Raw genomic sequence first — 18,139 nt, 5'->3', positions numbered from 1 at the left:
GTATTTTATGATGATTAAAAAATATATACTTGCGTTAAGAATGGTTAGAAGTTTGAAACGGGACACTTCGACTACAAATTCGAAAAATAAATTTTTTAGGGTAGGGGAAGGAAATCTATATACTTTCGGCTAAATTTTATATTTAATTTTTAAAAAATTTATTAAATAATATTAATTCATAATTTTATATTTATAGATTAAAATTTTGAATTATAAATTTTATATTTTAAATCAATCTATAAAAATTGCACAAGTTAAATAAGTTATATAGGATGATAAGAAATTTCACATTATTAATGGAATAGACTTTTTTTTATTAAAATAAATATGTTTAGAATAAAAATTTACAAAAGTTTAAAGTATAAATTATGTATTAACTAAGTTTTTGGAAACCAAAAAAAGGAAAAAATACTTTTTGTTTTTACGCGTTTATTTCTTAAAAAACACGTGTTAGAAAGCTATAAAATACGCTACCTGGGCATTGTGTAAGTCATGCTCAACAGAAAGCCGGAACTTCATCCGACTACCGGCGGCGCATTCCGGCGCCAGAGTATGCCGCCGCCTTAGAATACGAATCAAAACTCTGAGCCCTAAGTTAATTTTCTCCATGTATCTGCTTCTTTCCTCCATTAACTGTTTTGTGACAATGTCAGATTTTCTTTGAATTCTTGCCTGCATTCTTTTTAAGAAAAAATCAAGAACTCATGGATCTTTTTAAAGTTATTCTTAATGCATATTTACTGGAAATAATGAAATTGTTATTTTCAAGAATATACTATTGACATTGCAAATATCAAGAAATTCAAGAAAATGCGTGAGGCTGTTTATCAGAAGAGTTGTTGAGGAGTTGGTTTCCAACAGCCGCATGTACCACCTAGGAATTGAATGTTGTGAAGTCTATACTCACACAACTTTTAAAGATAGTGTATTGATGTTCTTGATGCCGATTTTCTATGATGTACGGAATGGTCGTTGTAGTCATAGGATTGCATGCATTACTCAACTGATAGGCGGTTTGTGTTCATTAATGTCTTTTTACAAATGTTCTTATATTTATTATTTTATGGCTTTACTTGTAATTGGGAAAACTGGTATGTTGATCACTAGATGTTTTGGTTATTTGTTCTAGCTGAAGTTGAGTTGAAATTTGTTCACAAGAAAAAATTATGTTTTTCAGAAAAAATAAAGCCCTAGCTCTGGAGGTTGCAAATGCAGCTTTGACGTATCAAATATGCTAACACTGTTGATCTTTGGCATTATTCTAGAGACTCAAGAGCTTTCGAGGATACCTTTTTATGTACCCTTTGTTTCAAAAGGTATTAACTTACCTCCTCCAGGTTAAAATTACTGAGTTATTATCTTTCTCTTCTTTGAATTATTAAAAGAGAATAATATATATTAATGATTTGGATGCTAGAGGAAGTATCTTCATTTGAACATTGAACACTACTCTAATGTTCTAATAGGGGATTAAGGAAAAGTTAGAATAGGCTCTGAGGAAGTGACAAAATTCTTATTTTTCTTTGATTAGTGGAGGAAGTGGGAGAAATGTAAGCAGAGGATTTTGTTTGGTTCCTCGTAGTTTCCGACTGCAGACCATGCACTAGATCAAACTTGAGAACTGTTGCACTTTTTAGGGTTACTGAATTTTGTTTCAACTGATTACGTTTTCGGATTCTGTCGACATTTTGCTATGAACTGGGTAGGAATTTACTGACTTCAATGCCATGTTATTTGTTAAAAGCGCTGGTCATCACTTGCTCGGAATTTTTACTTTGTGTACCATATGTAGGTTAAGAGAGTAGCGGTTTGACTTAACATCATGAGAAAAGAAACAAAAAGGTCAGGTGGCGAAGGTCTGGTTCTTCTCTTCTTTTTTTTTGATGAAGTAAGTAGATTCATTTCAAGGCATCAAAAAGATGCAAGCTTTACAAGGATAGATCATTTAAGCTCACAAAAAAAGGATTTGTAGCCTCTTCCTAAGCTATAGAGCTAAGAAAATCCAAGAAGAGTTCTAAATTATTTACAGGGGTCAGTTTGGACCAACTAAAAAGGCTAACTAGACATCTGCCTTGCCAGAGATTTCTAGAAGTTGAAATTCCATCGAAACATCTTTTGTTCCTCTCTGTCCATAAACACCAGAAGATAACACCAGGGATCATCATCGACATACTCTTGGTGGCTTTGTCAACATCCCGTGAATTCCAACTTTCAAGAGCATCCCTAACAGAGAAAGGCATGACCAAAGAAATGCCAAAAAAACAACAAAACATATTCCATAGGTGTGAGGCAGCTGGGCAGTGCAGTAGCAAGTGGTTGACACTTTCTGCGTGCTTGTGGCATAAATAGCATCGGTTAGCAAGCTGGAATTTCCTTTTGGAGAGATTATCCTGTGTGAGGCATGAGTTATGTAGTGCAGTGCAACTGAAACAGATCACTTTGGTAGGTAATTTTGTCTTCCATATATGCAGGTGTGGTTCTTCTCTTTATTGTGTATACTGTCGCGATTCTCTAGACTTAAAGTAAATCTGCCGGTGAGAGCAATTGCAGTATCAACATTTATCACTTTCTTTTCTCTCAAGCTACTTTTGGAAAACCTAGATAAGAATATAGTTGTTGAAGTATCCTCCTCATCTGTTGCTATTCCATTCCCTGCTCCTCTTTTCAGATACACCTGTGAATTGTGAGATTAAAAAAAAGAGTTGGAAAGCTACACTGGAGAGTGCACTGTCAGGAGAGAGATTGTATTTTTGCAGAATCTAGGAAAAACAGATGGAGAGAAGTTCTTTGCCAAGAGTTTGTCTTCAAGAAAGGCAGCAAGAATAATAATAAGAAGACTGTTCATGATGTGATACTCATGCCAGGTAAGTTGTCCTTTAGTGCTTGTTTATGTTAGTAATCAATGATCACAGAAAATGTGGGCAACTAATTGATATTCTTTTCCATCATGCTGAAACTAGACCTGTAAGGAGACTGCATCATCTGCAGAAGCTATCTGCTCGGAGCTTCCACAGCAGTCATACCATCAGTGTGATCAATCTTCCACTTCAAGTTGTGGTGACGGGGTATCACGATGTAAGGTAATGATATCAAATTTCTTGGGAGGGTTAGGTATCTTTCTGATATTATCTCAATAAAAAATATGTTGGTTACTCAAACAACCTGATGTTTCTCTCTTCAGGCCTAGTGTGAAAATGGAACTTGTTAATATCTGGAATAGCAAATTCTCAAGCTCAAGGGGAGTGTACAAGTACGCGCGATGGGGAGTCAAAAGAAGGTAAACCATTCCTGCCATGTGTTCCTGACCTGAGTAAGAGCTGAACTTTTCTAGTGCATGTTTTTAGTACATCTGAAATAACAAATTACAAGGTAAAGGGGAATGCACAAGTCCACGCGATGGGGAGTAAAAATAGGGTAAACCGTTCCTGCCATTTGTTCAGGTTAGTGCATGTTTCAGTTAATTGGCTTCATTTGTTTCACCCACTTTTTAAGATTATCTTAGACTGCGTTATTACTGATCATGAAGCATTAGGTATTACATTGTCTTTTTCTAAGTCTCCTAGGCCACGTAGCCTCTTTCAAATTCTATTTTGCTATGTATGGGTGGATGGCAACAATGATAAGTTTTAATTTCTTTGACATTGATCTAATGAATTTTGATGTGCAGAAAGTTGTCCTTGATTTATTATTTTACTTCATCACCTGAAGTTGTGTACTTTCTTTTGAAGGATCATCTGAAGTTGTACCTTCTTTTGAAAGATCATCTGAAGTTGTACCTTCTTTTGAAGAATCATCTGAAGTTGCATCTTCTTTTGGATGATCATATAAAGTTGTACTTTCTTTTGAAGCATCACCCGAAGTTGTACTTTCTTTTGAATGGTCACCTGAAGTTGTACTTTCTGTTTTACGAGATGGATTACGAGTTTGAACAGTGTTTCTGACATTGAGCATATTCACTGTTTTTCTTGAACCTAAACTGCCCTAGATAAACTTTATATGATTTGACTTTGGAGCCTTTAAAGATCTCTGTGGAATTTAGGTGTGATTTTTGTTGGCATTTATGACTTAGACTCCTGTTATATGCTTACCTAATCATTTCTGCTTCCCTTTAAATGAATTTTGCAGTCCTTTTCTTTTACAAGTTTACATCAATTTTCGTAAATTTTGATATTTGTTAAATCAATCTTCTTGGATCCTTGTTATATTAGGAGATTGTGACATCCAGCTGTATATGATTTTCAGTTGGATCAGGGTAGCTGAGGGGTGGCTCATCTTCTCAGGAGTTTGAAAATTGTAGGTAAATCTTGGCCATCTTAATTCACAAAAAAAAAATTCTTTTTTTCAGAAAAAAATAGAGCTTACCAAAAAATTTAGGTTGATCTTCATTCTTCGGCTCTGGAGGTTGCAAACACAGCTTTGACCTATTAAATATGCTAACACTGTTGATCTTTGGCATTATTCTAGAGACTCAAGAGCTTTCAAGTATACTTTTTTATGTACCCTTTGTTTCAAAAGGTATCAACTTACCTCCTTCCAGTTAGAGTTAGTGAGTTATTATCTTTCTCTTCTTTGAAGTGTTAGAGGAGAATAATATATATTAATGATTTGGATCCTAGAGGAAGTAACTTCATTTGAACATTGAGCACTACTGTAATGTTTTAATAGTTCTAATAATTACTAGAAATCATTAATTAGAATGAAGGGATTAAGGAAAAGCTAGAATAGGCTCTGAGGAAGTGACGAAATTCTTGTTTTTCTTTGATTAGTGGAGGAAGTGGGAGCAATGTAAGCAGAGGACTGTGTTTGGTTCCTCTTAGTTCGACTGCAGACCATGCACTAGATCAAATTTGAGAACTCTGCACTTTTTAGGGTTACTGAATTTTGTTTCAACTGATTACATTGTCTGATTCTGTAGACATTTTGCTATGTACCGGATAGGAAGCTATTGACTTCAATGCCATGTTATTTGTTAAAAGTGCTGGTCACCACTTATTTGGAATTTCTACTTTGTGTACCATATGTAGGTTAAGAGAGGAGTGGTTTGACTTATCGCCATGTGAAAAAAAAAAAGGTCAGGTGGGTAAGGTGTGGTTCTCCTCTTTATTGAGTATACAGTCGGGATTCTCTAGACTTAAAGTAATTCTGCCGGTGAGAGCAATTGCAGTATCAACATTTATCACTTTCTTTTCTCTCAAGCTACTTTTGGAAACCTAGATAAGAATATAGTTGTTGAAGTATCCTCCTCATCTGTTGCTATTCCATTCCCTGCTCCTCTTTGCAGATATACCTGTGAATTAAGAGATATACCTGAGCTACACTGGATCTCCTTCCATGCAGCCAAAGAAACTGATTGGAGTGTGCACTGTCAGGAGAGAGATTGGATCTTTGCAGAATATTCTGTGAGGAAGTGCTTCTGAAAAGCGTGATCCCTGAGTCTGGATTCCTCAGTCAGATAGAAAGTTCAAGTTAGTCTCTTGCTTATCGCACAGTTGGTGTAAACTGGAAATTCAGAAGCTCTGCGGCAACCCCTTCAATCTAATGTTTTACCTACAGAGGATAATTTATTGGATAGCAGCTTTCTGGTTAATAAATTCAATGCTTCAGCTATAAATCAGACTTCCTGTTAGGTTGAAGGATGAGTCTGAGACAATTGTAGCTGCCGGATCAACAAAGTATTGTCCTCTTTAGGAAGTCTCTTGAACTTGATGACAGTTCAAATGTGATGCATAAGAGAAGGAATTTATGCAGAGCTGTTCTTTGCACAAAAGGCTGGTACATGATGGACCGTCTTTTGATAATGGTGAATTTTTTTTTTTTGGAAACTGGTAACTATAATGGTGAAATTTTTATGTTTGTTCTAAAGAGGATATGCGCAGTATAGAAGGACTGGATCTATGAGATGTTTATCGTTCAGGTGCTTCTGAGTTGTGTTATGATTGAGATGATTTGTTACATGTACATTCTCATGATGAAAAAAATCTCAGGAGATGGATCATCAAAAAAATCTTAAGAATTATTTGATACCACGAGCTATGATCTCCTCTAGTGTGGATGTGGACTCGTATAAATGGATTGATGCTAGAAATCGAGGTAAGACAGATGAGCTTAGATTAGAAGTAAGAAGTGTATAAGATGTCATTCAGCTCCCCCTCCATTTTGCCACAAGTGAATCTACAAGAAAAGCAGCAGGAAATAGAAATATTAAGGCAAGAAGAAGTTTATGATGTGCCACTCATGCCAGGTAATTTGTCTGTTAGTTCTTGTTTGTGTTAAATAATCAATGATGACAGGAAATGTGTACATTTAATTAATGTTCTTGTCCATCGTTCAGAAACTAGAACTGTAAGGAGATTGCATCATTCTGCAGAAGCTATCTGCTCTGAGCTTCCACAGACCACAGCAGTCATCCCATCAATGTGATCAATCTTCCACCCCAAGTTGTGGTGACAGTGTATTCTCTCCTGTAAGGTAATGTACTAATGTTATCAAATTTCTTGGGAGGGTTGGGTTTCTTTCTGATATTATCTCAAACAAATATGTTAGTAACTCACAGATGTGTTCTCTCTTTCAGTTAATTAGATTCATTTGTTTAACCCACTTTTCAAGATTATCTTAGACTGCGTTCTTATTAATCATGAAAGCATTAGAGATTATGATGTGTCTTTCTAAGTCTCCTAGGACACGGTCTCTTTCATATTCCATCTTGCTTATTTTGTGATCTTGTAATAGAACTGTCATGCTTGACATTTTTTATTCAACTTTTCAGAATTTGCACCAACAAAAACTCAATGTTTCTTAGATTTTTGGACAAAATGGAGGGACTTCCATCCATAGATTACAGTTGAATAGTTAAACTATATCTCAGATGTTTTTCTTACTTCTTCTCTATTCTGCTAAAATGATGGATTATTACCTTTTCCAATATGAGATGCAGAGTGGTACTGGAACAGAGAGTCTACCATTGATAAAACTTGCCTAGACGGTGCCAAAGTTCTCCAACTGGTGGATAAGAAGTTCAGATTTGGTTAACATTTACTATTATCTATAGACCATGTTCACAGGTTTCAAAAGCGCATATGGGTGGTAGCATGCGTCTTGGATCAAGAAGAACGTATTTTCAAGTCAAAGATTCTAAATTTGGTAGTTGTTTCTAAAACTCATGGGAGGCTGAATGGACGTAAGGTTTTGAAGGTAAAGTTTTTTTGAGTTTTAGTTGGTAGTATCCATTAGGATAGGTATAAACCTACTAACTTGGTCTTTGTTCTTGGCACTGTTTGCAGGACGGCATTTAAAGGTAAAGTTCTTTTGAGTTTTACTTGGTAGTATCCATTAAGATAGATATAAACCCATAAGTCTACTAACTTGTCTCTTTTCTTGGCACTGTTTTACTTGAGTTTTACTTGGTAGTNTTTGGAGAACGAAAATCCACAAACTCTGCGCACCCCCTTACATCTAATGCTTTACCTACAGAGGATGATTTACTGGATAACAAATTCAGTGCTTCAGCTAGATCCAGTTATAAATCAGACTGCCTGTTAGGTTCTGGATTAGAGGAGTCTTAAACAATTGTAGCTGGCAGATCAACAGGGGATGCCTCATTTTGGGGAGTCTCTTGAACTTCATAAGATTCAAATGTGATGACTGATGCATGTGAGAAGGAAAGCATTTATGTGGAGCTGTTCTTTGCACAGAAGCCTGATATGATCATCTTATCGATTTCTTTAAACAGATTGCTGAAAAATATGGTTCTGGCCTGCCATCTTTTAGTTGAGACTGTCTCCTCTGCCACCATATCCTGAGTGTGCTATTGTGAAGTCTAACTCTGAGCATGAAGTTAATATGTTTTGGTTTGGTTAAAGCAGGACTTGATTCTGATTCACAAGCTGCCAACATCTGTCACACTTCTTGCGGTAACATTCTCTAATACTTGTCTTTGTCATATTATACACTCAAGAAGTTAAGTACATGTAAACCATTTGCAAATCAGTCCTAGAAGTGAAAGGTGTTGTAGTTGTTAATACAGGATTAGTTGCTCACCTACATTCTCAAACCTTTTACGACACTTTATAGCTTATTCTCTTCAACATTCATATTCCTCCCTCTGAATGATATATGCCTGTCTACATGTGGAAAACAACTCCTGACGAGCACTTCTTCTCAGGTTTCTTGCTCCATTCTGAGGTATCAATAACAGTTTATATCAGTTATGTGCTGCATCTTGTTGAAAGCAAGAAGGATTTTTGAGGGTTTAAGCCTTTCAAGTGTCATTTGTGGCGCATTTCTCTTAAGGTTCGAATTCCCGTAACGGATGAGTATTTACAGGCAAAATCTCTTTATAGTAGATAGTCCCTGCATAGCATAACTCGTTTATTATTCCCCGTGTTAGGATCCCTACATTATTATTTATCACTTAGCAGTTTTTACATTATTATCACCGTAAACATTCCCTGCATGACTAATACTTTAACCAAATAATGTCTTACTCTTCTTTATTGCAATTTTGTGATATTTCTGAAGAAATGGAGAGTGTCATAGGGTGCTTTATCTTTTGTTCCATCACATTGTGATCGTCTGGGAGTGTATATTCTTATGTAGAAAGTGAGGCCCATGACAAAATGAACGTGAGTCCCTTTTTACATAGTCAATGATTATTATCTTTGAACATTACACTAATTGTCATGTTGTACAGCATGCTGCAGATGAGTGAATTCATTCGTTTTGAAGAACTGCTTGAGTAGGTAATGATTGCCTAATAACTCATTGATGTGTCATTTCAATGTAGTGTGTGTAACTTAGTGAATTATTAGGTCCTATCTGGACAAAAGAGGACGACAACCTATCTTGATTTTGAGCAAGATTCAGTAAGTTTATGGTCATCTAATTTGAAATGGATTTTCCTTGTGCTGCTTGGCTTGTGGGGGGAGACTTAAAACTCTTATATACGGAAAAAATATTATTGAATTGTTGTTGTATCTACATTATTACTTTTTGACTCTTTTAATAGACCCTAGAATAAAATCCTTTACCTAGTAGGATACTATTTAGTATTCCTATTCCTTTTCTAATAGGATTGTATAAACATATTCCTATTCTAATATGATTGTATAAATCTATTTCTATTCCAATATGATTGTATAAACCTATTCCTTTTCTAACACTCCCCCTCAGCAATTCATGTGCCTAGCTTGTTACAAATGTAATTAACACGAGGACCGATGAGAGGCCTGATGAGATATCCGCAAGTTGATCAGTTGACTTCACAAAATTGACAGTCAATCTCAATGTGAGATGTGCTTGGCTTCTCATTAAATACTGGATTTGATGCATAATGTTAGTAAAGCCAGATAAAATTTCAGTGTTGAACCACACCTGCAAAGACTGCTTCAAACCATAGAATGACTCACATAATCGACATATAAGACTACTAAACTCCCCCGTGCAACAAAGTGCTCAAAACCTAGTATAAAGTATATGGATCATGTTGGAATCAATAGATGAGTTGATATTAAACAAGTCAACCAAAAAAATTGGCCGAAACATGCTCATATGCCGGAGTATGAGATTTGGTGTCTAAAAGTGGTCACAATGTAAGAAATAAAATTATATGGGTAGGGTCGGAATGATGTCATGACCCAACTAGAAAATAGAAATTATATAGGATAGTTTGAATTGATGGAACGATCCCATTGAAAAAGAGAAACAATATGGGTAGGGTCGGAATGTGGCACAACACTACTGAAAAAGAGAAATTATGTGAGTAATGAAAAAGAGAAATTATGTTGGTAGGACTGGAATGATGGTACATATCTACGCAAATCAAATTTGAGGAGTCACCGGAAAGACGAATGGGACTACGCAAATCAAATCTGAGGAGTCACCGAAAAGACACATGAGAAAGTAGTTCGGAAAAAGATTCACGGTACTACACAAATTAAATATGAAAAGTAATTCGGATAGATGCACGGTGCTACGCAGATAAGACATGCAAAAAAAAGAGTCACCAGAAGGATGTCATGGTTAGACAAAAATTTAATATGAAAACTTATTCACCGGAATGATAGGACGGTGCTACACAAATTGAATATGAAAAAGTAGTTATTAGAATGATGACACGTTGCTACACAATTTAAATATGAAAAAGTAGTCACCAGAATGATGGCACATTTGCTACATAAATTAGATATAAGAAAGTAGTCACCGGAGTGATGGCGCGGTGCTTACACAAATTAGCTATGAGAAAATAGTCACCAGAAAGATTCACAATGACCCAACTTTTTCTAACATAATCATTGGCCGGACGGGCGGCATATATGAATAATAGCCGCCCGCCGGCCGCGGAAGCTCTTTGATTTTCTACGAAGATCATAGAGGCTCTCATACCATGTGAGAAATATAGGAAAAGAATATTATTGAATTGTTATTGTGCCTACATTATTACATTCAGACCCTTTTTATAGACCCTAGAATACAATCCTTTACCAAGTAGGATACTATTTAGTATTTCTATTCCTATTCTAATGGGATTGTATAAACATATTACTATTCTAATAGGATTGTATAAACGTATTCCTATTCTAATTGGATTGTATAAACATATTCCTATTCTAATAGGATTATATAAACCTATTTCTATTCCATTAGGATTGTATAAACCTATTCCTATTCTAACAAGTCTTTTATCAACTTTTGTAGACCATGCCTGAAACTGGTTACCAATTATTACACAACTATGCTAACCAAATTCAAAACTGGGGTTAGATCTGCAACATTCATTCTCAAGCTTCAAGATTATTTACGAGGTAAGTTACACAGTTAATTGATTAGATTTTCATCACAACTAGTCTATGGAACTTGATAAAATTGCCATTTACCTGAAATTCCATTCCACTAAATTTTGCAACATTCATTGAAGTTTAACCTAACTCTAGCATGAAGTTGTATGTTTTGGTTAAAGTGGGAACTTAAATCTGATTCCCAAGCAACCAACATCTGTCTCATTTCTTGCAGTAACATTCTCTAATACTTGTCTCGTCATATTATACATTCAAAATGTTAAGTACATGTAAACCATATGCAAATCAATTTTTAAGGGAAAGGTAATATAGTATTGATTGTAGTTGTTAAGACAAGTTTAGGCAGTGACATCAACTAATAGGACATAAGAATTGGGCTGGAAGAGATTGCTCTCACCTACATTCTGGAACCTTTTACTACACTTTAAGGTTATTTTCTTTAGCATTCCTTTTCCTACCTCTCAAGGATATATGCCTGTCTTAAGCGTGGAAAACAAAGCAGGGTAGTTGTTCCATTCTGAGGTATCAATAGCACAGTTTATATCAGTTATGTGCTCCATCTTGTTGAATGCAAGAAGGATTTTAGAGGGATTAAGGCTTTCAAGTGTCATTTGTGCACATTGTCACTTAAGGTCCATTTTATGCTGTAATTGGGTTGATTGTAGCGAGTGAATCATGAATTGTTACTTCTGGGATTTTTTTTTCTTCTCTTTTTGAATTATAGGGCCTTGAAGCTTGCATAGCTTCCAACTTATTTGGAAAAGTACTCATGACATCATTCATGTTTTAGGAAATAGCCACTAGCTAACAAGATTCTCTTGCTTGTGTTTCATCAGATATAATTGTTTTCTTGATAATACAGGTTTCTTGTATTTTGTACATTAATCTAACTGATGTGGATCTGTAAGAATATATTTAAGGGTTTAGTCCATCAACACTAGCTAGCTCTCATATTTTACTCCTTCATTTAACTCTAAATCTTTCTTATAGAATCTTGCTTAAGTTTTTGTTTAAGTGCCATGTCATGTTGTCTAAATAATGTCTTTGCAACCGACAGCTTGCTGATGCAGATGGATCATCAACAGTACCCTATCAGTGAATCAGGTCTTGAAAAAACAAGGTTTGCAGGAATAAGTTACTTTTTAATTTATGAATCTGGAGCTACCTTGATGCTCTCGCCTCCACCCACACCCCCACATATGATAAAGAGAAAGAACAGGGAATTGAAACAAAAAGTGATTTAAGATAATTTTCTTTATTCCTGTTCGCTTTGTGTTCAATTGTGTTGGAACAATAACTCCGATATGGATAGAGTGGAACAGATACAGAGGAATGAAGATCAATATGGCAGGCTAACTAATTTTGGTGAAGCATAATTGATGGATTGATTCTTGATATTGTCATTCCATTTATTTATATATTTTCGTAGGTGCAATTATGTATGCTGATGCATTGTTGTCTTCCGAATGTTCCTCATTGTTGAGGAGTTGAAGCAGATTCCATTGTGTTTTCAGGTGAGTCGAAAATTGCATTTAAGGAAATATCTGCGTTGGACTGCAAATGATGGTATGTTTAGGAGAACATTGCGTATTATTAATGACATCTTTTCGTTTGTTAGTGTGCTCACGGGTGACTAATTACTGTCCCTATTGTCAACTTGGGTTCTCTGCATGAGAAAATTTCCATGTTAGGTTCGTGGAGTAGGATTTCCTCTGAGGATATTTCCTGTCTAGTTTACTTCTAAAGCGTACTCATCTGATTGATCTTTTAGTTTGAATATATATTGTTGAAGTCCAAATCGGGTCTTTCATTTTCCGGAAGAGTCTCAACAAAGAATCTCCCTTGCACATCCCAGTGTCTCCTTCAAAATTATTGATATTGAAAGGGGTTCGCCTTTGATACACCGGCTAACTCAAGGATAATTCCTGTCTGGTTTCTTAGATTTTGTTCATTTGCTTGCAGTGAGGATGACCTGCCTTTGCACACGTGCTTTTTCTTCTCCTTGCCGCTGTTGTCCAATGGTTGGAATTCATTCGAGCTCCCTTAATAAATTGAATGCAAGCTTTCAGGATAAAGAGACGTGATAAGTTATCTTTTCTACAGTTTGTTTCTTTAAAAACCACTGTTTAATTTGCAGGTCCTTCAGTATTTCAGTATGTTGTCCTGACAAAGAAAAACGGGAAACTAATCCTTGGTTAACATTTACTAAATTGGATGCTTTCCTTTTATGGTGTGTTTGTTTTCCTTGACCTTCGTAATGCAGGTTTCAATTCAATATTTGTTTCTTAAGAACCAATACAAAAATTACTTAATAACATAGCTACGAGTTCTGACAGTGTTTCTGACATTGAGCAGCGAAGTAGATCGAAAATACTTTTTAAAATTAAAATTATTATTTTTTTGGCGTGGTGGGGGTGGGGTAGTGGTTGGGGGCAGAGGAGGGGGAGGAGTGAAAAAATAAAATTTTGAAGTTGATAGTATTTTTAAAAAATAAAATTACCTTTTTGGGGGTTGGAGGTTGGGAGGGGGTTAGGAGTTTAAAAATAAAAATTTGAAGTTGCAAATATTTTTAAAATGCAAAATCAATTTTTTGGGGAGGGGGTGGGTTTAGGGGCTGGCCGGTGGGAGAGTCAGGGATCAGGTGAAAAAATAAAATTTTGAAATTAAAAATATTTCTTTAAAATTGATTTTTTTCCAATAAAAATATAATTTGAAATTGGAGAAGAGTTTTAAAAAATATTTTTCTTAATTTTTTAAGAAAAATTATTTTTCTTAATTTGAAAGAAAATGAATTAATTTAGAAAATATTTTTCAAAACTTTTATCCTAACCAAAAATGAACAAATTGAAAAACATTTTTCCCTCCGTACCAAACACGCTCTATGAGAAGTGTAATATTATACCTTTCAACAATGACCATGATTATCATCCTATGTGTTAAAAGACAGTTGAGGGACCCACATTTTTCAGCAGAGGTAAAAAAAAAAGTGTAATGTGGGTGGACTTTTATGTTCAATAAATAAAAAAGCTCAACAACGAAGCAAATAAGTACAATAATACCTTTACATAACATTTAGTAAATTACTATATTACCCCTGCCTAGAAAAGAATAATTGCTTTCATAGCCTCTTATATATAGTTAGTAAAGTAAAGTAATATATATATATATATGATGATTAAAAAATAGATACTTAAGTTAAAAATGATTGAAAGTTTAAAATGGGCCACTTCAATTACAAATTCGAAATATAATTTTTTTTGGGGCAGAGAAAGGAAATATATATACTTTTAGCTAAATTTTATATTTAAGAAATTTATTAAATAATAAATTCATAATTTTATATTTATAAATAAAAATTTTGAATCATAAATTTTATATTTTAAATTAATCTAAAAAAAATGCACAAGTTAAATAAGTATATGGGATGATAACGAATTTCACATTCCTATGGAATAGACTTTTTTTTAAAAATTAAAATGAATAAATCTATTTAGATTTATTAACTAGTTTTTGGAAATCAAAAAAAGAAAAAAATTACTTTTTGTTTTTTTACGCGTTTGTTTCTTAAAACGCGTGTTAGAAATCTATAAAATACGCTACCTGGGCATTATTGTGTAAGTCAGGAAGTCATGCTCATAGCTACCGGCGTCGTACTCCGGCGCCAGACTACGCTGCGTATGTCGCCGACGAAGCAAAACTGTAAACCCTAACTTAATTTTCTCTATGTATCTGCGTCTTTCCTCCATTAACTGTTTTGTGACAATGTCAGATTTTCTTTGAATTCTTGCCTGCATTCCTTTTAAGAAAAATCAAGAACTTATCCATCTTTTTGAAGTTACACCTGTATTCTTAAGGCAGGAAATAATGAAATTGTTATTTTCAAGAATATATTGACATTGCAAATATAAAGAAATTCAAGAAAACTTTCTCCAAAAAATTCTATTGTTTTTCTCGTAGTGTGTGTTGAAGATGTTCTAGAATTTGTTTTTGAGTCTGTTTATCTTGTATGATTTCAGAAGGGTTGTTGAGGAGTTGGTTTCAACAGCCGTAGGAATTAGAATTTGTTTTTGAACTGATGTTCTTGATGCTGACATCATCTTTTCTATTGTATTGATGCCGATGTACATAATTTCTTTGCCCAACAACTATGATGTACATAACTTGGAATGGTCGTTGTAGCCATAGGATTGCATGCATTACTCAACTAATAGGCCGTTCTGGCGGTTTGTGTTCATTGGTTTGCATATATAATCCGGAAGCCAATGAGGGTTGTGCTTTCTCTGAAAGAGTCTCTGCTAAGAATCTCCCTTGTGCGTCCCACTGTCTCCTTCAAAATTGTTGACAGTGTGGCTTCTCTTTCTTTCTGTTACTTGTCCACTGGGATTTTCATTCCTCTGAGTTCCCTTAACAAATTGTAAATTGAATTCAACAGATGGTTCATTCAAGCTCACGGCAGGTCTTGATGTTTACATAATGAATGTATACGGGCCCAAATTAATGGATAAGAGATATGAAAGTTATCTTTTTTACATTTTGTTTCTTTAACAATCACTGTTTAATCTTAAGATTTGGTCAACATTTACTATAATCTGGAGATTATGTTCTCAGGGTACCATGTGTCTTTTCAGTAATGTGTAAAATGATGTTATTCTTTTCTTTACATTTGCCATCTAGTTATACAATTAGTTGTGTTGAAGTAGGTGAAAGTACAAGGCACAATAAGTATATGAATATATGTGATGCAGGTCAGTAGTATTGTTTTTTTTAGAGTTGTAATGTAATAGTATCGGTGATCAAGAAGAACGTATTTTCAAGTCAAAGATTCTAAATCTGCATAACTGTAAGTACTTCCTTTGCTCCAACCTCACTGCATTGTCTGTTTCTTCATCTGAAGCCGTTCTGGTGGACTTCTCCTATTGATATTACCAAGTGGCTAAACTATATCTTTTCTCAGATTTGGCACCCAGAGCTTTGTATGTGAGAGGCACTGTTGTAGATATGATGTTCAACACTTTCTTTTCTTTAAAGTTGTTGATCACTTCTGAATGTAGGCATGTTTTGATTATTTGTTCTTGCTGAAGTTGAGCTGGAACATACATATTCATGCTCAGGTACTTTTAGCCCAACTTATGGAGACAGCATATGTGCCTGTTTCTTTCATCTTTTACTGTGCTTTCTTTTTGAACGGACATTTCAATTAAGTTTTGTTTCGTCTACTTCCTTTACACCAGTGACATCAAAATACTGCCATTCAGATGTTATGCATGCTTTCCCAGCAAGATTTGGCTTGAAAGGAGAGGCTCTGAGCTGAGCTGACCTTTCTTTGTTGAAAATTGTTACTAAAATTCATGGGATCGAAAGGTTTGAAGGTAAAGTTCTTTTAGTATCCATTAGGATAGGTATAAAAATACTAACCTGGTCTTTGTCTATGCCATTATTTACATGATGACATGTGTTTGTGCCTTGGAATTGTTGATTGTAGACAAGAAAATCTTAAGAATTATTGATACAATGAGCTATGCTCTCCTCTAGGGTGGATGGGGACTTTAATAAATGGATTGATACTGGAAATCGAGGTAAAATAGATGAGCTTATAAGGAATAAGAAGAGTAGAAGAAGTCATACAACTCTTCCATTTTTCCAGCACAAGAAGAAGTTCTTTACCACAATTGAGTCTGCAAGAGGGAAGCAGGAAATAATAATATTAAGACTGTTGATGATGTGCCACTCTTGCCAGGTAAGTTGTCTTGTAGTGCTTTTTGTGCTAATAATCAACGATGACTGGAAATGTGTGCAACTAATTAATGTTCCTTTCCATCGTGTAGAAACTAGAGCTGTAAGGGGACTGCATCATTCTGTAGAAACTATCTGGTCGGAGCTTCCATGGCAGTACCATCATGTGAGCAATCTTCCACCCCAAGTTGTGGTGACGGCGTATTTTGTGATTTTCTGTAATGTTATCAAATTTCTTGAGAGGGTTAGGTCTCTTTCTGGTATTATCTCAATCAAATAAATTAGTTACTTTCATGATCTGATGGTTCTCTCTTCAGGCCAAGTGCGAAAATAAAACTTGTTAACATCTGAAATAACAAATTACAAGGTAAAGGGGAGTGCACAAGTCCACATGATGGGGAGTCAAAATAAGGTAAACTGTTCCTGCCATTTGTTCATGCCTGACTTGAATAAGAGCTGAAATTTTTCAGTGCATGTTTCAGTTAATTGGCTTCATTTGTTTCACCCACTTTTCAAGATTATCTTAGACTGCGTTATTACTGATCATGAAAACATTAGATATTACATTGTCTTTTTCTAAGTCTCCTAGGCCATGTAGTCTCTTTCAATTTCTGTCTTTGCTATGTATGCATGGATGAGAACGACAGTAAGTTTTAGTTTCTTTGACATTGATTTAATGCATTTTGATGTGCACAAAGTCGTGCTCAATTTATTATTTTACGTCCTCACCTGAAGTTGTGTACTTTCTTTGAAGGATCATCTGAAGTTGTACCTTCTTTTGAAAGATCATCTGAACTTGTCCGTTCTTTTGAAGGATAATCTGAAGTCGTATGTATCTTCTTTTGGATGGTCATCTGAAATTGTACTTTTCTTTGAAGGATCATCCGCAGTTGTACTTTCTTTTGAAGGATCATCTGACGTTGTACTTCCTTTTGAAGGATCGTCTGAAGTTGGATCACGAGTTTGAACAATTTTCTGACATTGAACAGCGAAGTAGATCTCATATATATTCACTGTTTTTTGTTGACCCTAAACTTCCCAGGATAAGTTTATATGATTTGACTTTGGGCTCTTCAAAGAATTATGTGGAACATAGGTGTGATAGTTGTCGGCACTTAAGACTTAGACTCCTGTTTTATGCTTACCCTATCATTTCTGCTCCCCTTTAAATGAATTTTGCAGGTTTTTTTTTTTTTTTTACGAATCTACATCAATTTTTGTAAATCTAGATATTTGCTGCATCAATCATCTTGGGAGCCTTGCTATCTTTCCGAGATAGTGACATTCAGCTGTATATTGATTTTTTAGTAGGGTCAGGGTAGAGGGGTGGCTCATTTTCTCGAGTTTGAAACTTGCAGGTCAATCTCGGTCATCTAATTCAAATGAAAAATTTCTGTTTTTCAGAATTAGTAGAAACCTACCAAAAAATTTAGGTTGATCTTCATTCCTCAGTGATGGAGGTTGGAAATGCAGCTTCGACACTTTTGATCTTTGCATTATTCTAGAGAGTAGTCTATGCTGTCTGGCCATTTTAACTAGTTTCGTATGCTTGCTTTACACCAGCTACATCAAAATACAACCATTAAGATTAATTGCATGCTTTCCCAGCAAGT

General features: G+C 35.0%; 1 long non-coding RNA gene across 43 annotated transcripts; it reads left to right on the top strand.

The window, feature by feature from the left end:
• Window positions 1–401: 401 nt before the first annotated feature.
• On the top strand, window positions 402–13,026 carry LOC107010573. 43 transcript variants are annotated; one of them, XR_003576415.1, is made up of 24 exons: window positions 404–594; window positions 1,178–1,316; window positions 1,793–1,856; window positions 2,080–2,534; window positions 2,669–2,864; window positions 2,961–3,080; window positions 3,182–3,277; window positions 3,345–3,440; window positions 4,209–4,297; window positions 5,025–5,148; window positions 5,282–5,772; window positions 5,864–5,914; window positions 5,985–6,241; window positions 6,332–6,468; window positions 6,935–7,191; window positions 7,281–7,294; window positions 7,471–7,910; window positions 8,162–8,289; window positions 8,518–8,621; window positions 8,690–8,738; window positions 10,693–10,799; window positions 11,851–11,913; window positions 12,308–12,359; window positions 12,756–13,026. It is a non-coding gene; the product is annotated as an uncharacterized LOC107010573 (long non-coding RNA). The 43 variants fall into 43 exon arrangements; XR_003576412.1 differs by adding an exon at window positions 1,532–1,702 and having other exon boundaries at window positions 402–594; window positions 1,793–1,842; window positions 5,282–6,241; XR_003576402.1 differs by adding an exon at window positions 1,532–1,702 and having other exon boundaries at window positions 402–594; window positions 5,282–6,241.
• Window positions 13,027–18,139: the final 5,113 nt, after the last annotated feature.

Source organism: Solanum pennellii, chromosome 2 (assembly GCF_001406875.1).
Source record: "Solanum pennellii chromosome 2, SPENNV200".
Classification (NCBI taxonomy): Eukaryota; Viridiplantae; Streptophyta; class Magnoliopsida; order Solanales; family Solanaceae; genus Solanum; species Solanum pennellii.
This window is presented reverse-complemented; position numbering and strand designations above follow the sequence as displayed.